Below are 6,437 nucleotides of genomic sequence, written 5' to 3' on the forward strand. Positions count from 1 at the left end.
CTTACCAACGCCAGCCACCATCACCATTGGAAGCTCAAAACAAGCAACTTGCCACCTACATGATTCAACCATATCAAAAACCTTGATCTGATGACTTACCTTGATCTGATGACTTATGACAAAATCTTAGTACTACACAATAATTTTTGGTACAACCAATTTGCGTAATAGATACAAACATCCCATTGCACCATGTTTTCAACCAAAAACAGAACTTCCAAAGTTCTTTGGAACATACAAATATGTAGGCACAGGAAAATAAAACAAAATCCATCCATAAATTGCAGAACATCACCGGTAATAGATACTGAGACTTGCAAATCAACTAAAAAATCATTTTCCAACCTTCTCAATGCCCTAATCTCAATCAAAAGTCATTTTCCAATCTTTTCAATTTGCTAATCTCAATCCAAATGCACCGTCCCCTTTCAACCAAACACAACCTTCCAGAGTTCTTTGAACCATATAAAAACATGTACACACAGGAAAAGAACAAAATCCAACCAAAACTTGCAAACATCATGGGCAACAGCAACAGGTACTAGCGGATCAATTCAAATGTCAGTTCCAAGCTTTTCAATCTAATGTTAATCCTGGGAAAACCAGTTAAAAGCCAATAACGTATTTCCCATGAATTTCTGTTTAATCATGCTAGGCTTTCCGTAGATGTTCCAACTACATTGTTCACATCACCTGTAACAAAACATAAGCAAATCATTCAATGTGAGCACAGGAAAATTAAACAAAATCCAATAATGAATTGCAAAACATCACAGGCAACAGCAACAGACACAAGTGAATCAACTCAAAAGTCATTTTCCAACCTTTTCAGTGTCCTAATCGAACCTTCCACAGTTCTTTGAATCATATAAACATGTACATACAGGAAAATACTACAAAATCAGAACTTGCTAACATCATGGGCAACAGCAATGGAGACTAGTGGATCAGATCAACCTAAAAGTCGGTTCCAAGCTTTTCAATCTACTTAATCATGGGTCTTTCCCATGAATTTCCATTAACATTGATTATGCTAGGCTTTATGTAGATGTTCCAACTACAGTGAAGAAATTAATAATTAACTTTCAAACAGTAATTAGCTTTGCAAAAGGAAGTCAATCTTTTCATGTCTGCAATCCAATGAAGAAAACAATGACTGTTATACAATGAAGAAATCAATAGTTAGCTTATAAACATTTTGCAATCTTGGTTCCTGGCATCGTACATCTTTGCTTCATCATAGAAGTCATTCAAGTAGAGAAAAGATGCACCTCGCCCTCAAAAATCTTATCAACATGCTGCTCAATTCTTTTTCCCAAACACATTTGAAATACAACACATATAAGCAAAGAAATTATAAACTTGCATACTCATTCAAAGCCTACACCCATAATGCATCAAACACAGGAAACAACAGTAGTTCTTGACATTATATGGTTATTAAAACCAAAATATACACCAAAATAGAAGCAAAATTTTTTATCTACCCAGAAAAAAGAAAGTACACCGGGAGAACTAAAAAGACATCCAACCCCATCACTGGATTCATCAAATGACAAGTCAAAACCCATCAGAAGAAAATATCCACCAACATGTCAACATGCAATGACCAGTAATTAATAAAAAAAAAGATCACTACAACAAAGGTAGAACATCAATGATAGAAGTGAAAAAGTTGAGCTGCAAGTCATAGCTTATCTATCTTTGAAGGTTAATTGGCAACAAAATTCTTAATCTCTCACAATAAAGAATCTCAACTATAATCATTATAATTTGATGGGAACTTACCTTCGCGCATGATACCCGATGAACAATTGTTTGCAGGCTTATAATTGTTCGATCAACCTTCTAAAGTCCTTATTTCCTCCTTCCTCTCTTTTCTCTCTTGTACTCAAGGTGCTCACTGAATTGCTTGTAAAGCTTCTCTCTTCGCGAAACGTGAGACTTGTCCGCAGCTCATTTTCAAACTAATTAACTTACTGTTTTACAGGTCTTTCATGACCTGCACAAGATTGTAACTAGACTAATCCTTTACGAATGCATGTATCGCAATGGCACCTCATGACTTAGGAAATCTCAACTAAGACTGAGAAGTTGACGTAAGGGTGCTTCACGACTTAGACAACTCCAACTAAGGCAATGACAATTGTTACAATGATGCCTCACGACTTAGGCAATTCTAACTAAGTCCGTGACATTATGATATCATAAACTCCTAAAGACCTAATGTTGATCACGTTAGAACTAAGTATATTGTCTACACATACTATCAAAAACAACATGCAAATAATAAAATTTTTTAGGCCCATTCCAGAAGATATCTCCGTCCAACAGGACAAGAAGCGAATGAAAATTACCAAGAGTATAGGTTAGGACTTCTATTCTCTTCATCATGCAAATCAAAAACAACAATCTTGAAAACTTGTTTGTATCAGCTATGGTTGCAGAATCTTCATAAAGGAAATATATTCAATTAGTAATTGGGTCCCCACAAGAAGATTCCTTGATGAAAATTGGACTCCTTTGTTTATAATGTGAAGGCTCCATAATGAAGAGAAACCCAGCTTTCTTAACGTGAAACCCAACTCCCAAAACAAGCTTCAAGTAGACAAACAACACATAAAATGAGCAGCCAAAAGTACATCAGCCTGAGAAGTTAACTTACCACTTCTAATAAAAATCAGCAATATAAAATGAATTTCAAGGAAAAACAAGAGAACACAGCATGCCTGTACCTCCCTCCAACTTGATACAAGAAAAAAGTAATAATGCATCTTAAAACCCACTTGTTTTTTAAGCCATCAATTGTGCTATTGAATTGATTCAAAAATCGATATAACAATGAAGTACAATTATCATAACCCAAGATCACCAACAAAGACACCTTAATAGCACAAGTACCTGTACGTAAAATCATTACCATGTCCTAACTTCCACACAAGATAAAGGAAACAAGATTCAAAAGAGATAAGGAAGTTAATTAAGAGGAAGAGAAACGTAGCAGAGAACTTTTATAAGCCAAAGGATCAAAAAGTCCGTGAAAATAATTTGACCTTTCAAATGTAACAACTTTGCACTGTTGGACTGCATTTTGGCAATAAATGAACAGCAATGATGCCAATGGAAACAATGACTACAGAATTCAAGTTATTCAACAAAATTAGCTGACTTCCTCTAATACAACCAGCCAAGAACACCAAAGGATGTAATTAACCCAATTTAGAAATGTATTAACTCCAAAATAAAATCCTGCTACCAAACGAAATAACTAATTGTAGAAAACCAGGACAGAAAATCCAAATTTCATCTGGAAAGAGCAGCCAATAATACAACTGGATGTAATAAACCAAATAGGCAAACAAAATAACCTTCCATATACCCTATTTAAATCCTGCAAACAAACAACATGATGAATTGTTTAAGGTAAAATAATCTCTCATATGAGGCCACATCAGCATTATAGGGCAACATAAAAGACACCTGTCAAAAGTTACACTAGAAACACACAAGGACAAAAAAGTTTACATGGAACAAAAAACTATAAATTGTACAGAGAACTTAAAAAATGCCAACTAATAAGAGATAAAGTAGAATAAAAAACAATAGAACATGAGCCAATCAAAGTAAAGACCAATCAAAGTTATTTACTCAAAGCAAAATATGATTAAATGTCATACTAAAAAAACATCTACAAGCTAACTGAAACCAAACATCAGATGACCAGAGGCAGGTTAAAACAAAAAAGATAATTAAGCTGCAAAATAGAAATCTGACAGAATCCAAGAAGAGACAAATGAGACATTAGTATGACCAAAAAGACTTGCCAAGCAAGTAACAGCTAAAAAATCACAACAACAAGAACAATTAACAATTGGACAAAAACTTAATATCACAAACGTGCATAAATTAAACACCTAAATCTAAACTATCCTTTTAAAACAGGCAAAACGTATGTCTCGTACCAAAAATTCTATCCAAGAAAGGTCCTAATCCTAATAACCAGGCTTATGGCTAATGCTGATACTGATGCTTCTGCAACTGCACACAAAAACCCTACAAATAGAACATTCAGAAAACAAAGAGAAAGACTGACTTCAAAAGTGCAAATTTATAAAATGTACGAACCAAGCCAATGGAATAAGTAGACAGACAATCAACAATTAAATAGCCAATGAAAAGTGAAAGGAACCTCTTCCATGAATGATGATAGAGTAAGAACATATCGAAACCAAATACTAGATGTCACTTTCAAAAAAATGTCCCATGCCCATGCAAAACTAGATGTCCATCAGCTTCCCCTAGCAGACAACAAATAAAAACAAACAACCATACTTTGATGAGAACCGTATCAAATGGCCAACTTGTGCACGTAAGGGCAACAATTAATGTTTGAAAGTAACAAGGGCTGACTAAACTAGCACAAACCGGACACATCCACTGTTCAGATAATTTCGGAAGCCCTGGATCCATCATAATAAGCGACATGTCACAACAATGAAACCCCTTAAATATAACACTATCCAATGGAAAACCTATTTAAATCATTCAACAAAAACCAGAGCATCCTTAATTGGAGCATCCTTAATTGGAGCATCCTTTACAAACTGCATCACAGCTACGTGTGGCTCCATACAGATAATAACTACAAAAACACCATAGCCCCACCAACAGCATCGATGATACATATAGAATCTGCCACAGAAACTAGCCTTATCAAAAATGTAAAATCCTAGGTCTCATACCAAAAACAATCCAACAAAGGAGTTACCATCTCTATTTAATAGAATCATGCCTAACGATGATGCTTCTGCAACTGCCCACAAAAACACTAGGAATAGAACATTCAGAAAATAAAGAGATAAACTTAACTTCAATATATATAAAATGCTGACAGAAGGAGGACAGGAAAAATAATCAACAATTTAACAGGCAACCTCAATAAATGAGAAGATGATGGAACTCTTCCCTGAGACCCGTCTAAATCCAACTAGAGTATCCAAAAGACACAGCATTGATGCTGATACGGTTAGCGCATATCTCAAACCAAATATCATAACAAGGTAGAAAAACACTCACCTCTCTCTTTCAAATATCATATCCAGACGCTTTCCCTTGCACACAAAAAATAAAAACAAACAAACATAACTAACTGGTGGACATAAATGCAACAAATAAAAGTTGAACGTAACGAAGGCCAACTAAACCAGAACAAACAGGACACATCCCTTGTTCAGATCATTTCGGAAAACCTGCATCCATGATAATAAGCAGCGTTCATTACAGTAAGGAAACCCCTTAAATAGAACACTATCTAATGGAAAAAATATTTAATCGTGCAACGCATACCAGAGCAACCTTCACAAATTGCATCACAGACTCCGCGGGGGTTCCATTAGGATAATACCCACACAAACACCACAGCCTCACCTACCGCTTCGAAAGTACATATAAAATCTGTCGCAAATAGCCTTAATCCGGCAAAATTGTGAAGGCCTCTGATAGATCGCAAGAAAATAAAAAAAAGAGCGGTTAAAGAATAATCCACTAGTCGGATTCCACTAATCGGAACTCCTCGCCTCTCAATATTCCTTTGGGAAAAAAATAGATCATCCAATTCGTTCAGAAAACAAAAACAACAGATATCAAACGCTTTCGATCCGCAGCGATTGACAATAGATCACCCGATTCGTTCAAGACCAATGTCTAAGTCCCCGAAAACGAAAGCCACATGAACAAAAGGATTTTGATACACCCCGCATGGAAAGTATATCTGTTTCAAGTGCCGAGAACAGAACATCCCATTCGTCAACGAAATCAACGATTAAGGGATGGCTGAGGATTTGGATGCACCACCTATCGGAAACAGATCATCCAATCCGAAAACGAAATCAACGATCGACGGATCGTCCAATCCGAAAACGAAATCATCGATTACGGATGGCTGAGGATCCACTTAAAGGACACCGCAGACGCGTAACGACGCATTGCCACAACCAAAAACGAAGGTCGTGTTTAAGGGCAGGGAGCCGTCCTTTATAGGGTTGCAGTGAGGAAGCCAACGATCTAGATCAGAGAATAAAAGAAAGAAGCAACGGCTGAGATGGATCCTTCTTAGTTGTTGTGGCCGACAAGGATGGGTCGGTGGAACGGTCGGTGTTGGGTAGAAGTTTGCGTTGGATATACGCAATTGCCTACGCCGAAGGTGGCCGAACGTTCCCGAGTCCCGGACGCATCCTCAAGGCACTCCGTTGATTTCGTGACCCGAAACGTTCCTTGCCATAAGAAATAATAATAAATAAATAAATATCAGAATTCTTCTGTGGAAACGAGATAACGGTGGATAAAACTTCCGTTCGTCACGTGGTGCGGTGTGTTTTGTTGACCGGAAACGTAGCTCCAAACTTTGACCTCCGGACTAGGTGGTCAAGTTTCATCAT

The 6,437-nt window shown here is 36.7% G+C and overlaps 1 long non-coding RNA gene across 10 annotated transcripts; it reads right to left on the reverse strand.

Annotated features, from left to right (window-relative positions):
• Positions 1-259: 259 nt before the first annotated feature.
• Positions 260-6,213, reverse strand: LOC103969060 (uncharacterized). Of its 10 annotated transcripts, none has more exons than XR_010484332.1 (4): positions 5,347-6,018; positions 5,077-5,249; positions 4,935-4,987; positions 260-4,828 (listed from the first exon to the last, which is right to left on the reverse strand). It is a non-coding gene; the product is annotated as an uncharacterized LOC103969060 (long non-coding RNA). The 10 variants fall into 10 exon arrangements; XR_010484334.1 differs by having other exon boundaries at positions 260-4,692; positions 4,769-4,828; positions 4,935-5,249; XR_010484326.1 differs by having other exon boundaries at positions 260-2,598; positions 3,963-5,249; positions 5,347-6,019.
• Positions 6,214-6,437: the final 224 nt, after the last annotated feature.

This window comes from Musa acuminata, chromosome BXJ2-2 (genome assembly GCF_036884655.1).
Source record: "Musa acuminata AAA Group cultivar baxijiao chromosome BXJ2-2, Cavendish_Baxijiao_AAA, whole genome shotgun sequence".
NCBI classification, from domain to species: Eukaryota; Viridiplantae; Streptophyta; class Magnoliopsida; order Zingiberales; family Musaceae; genus Musa; species Musa acuminata.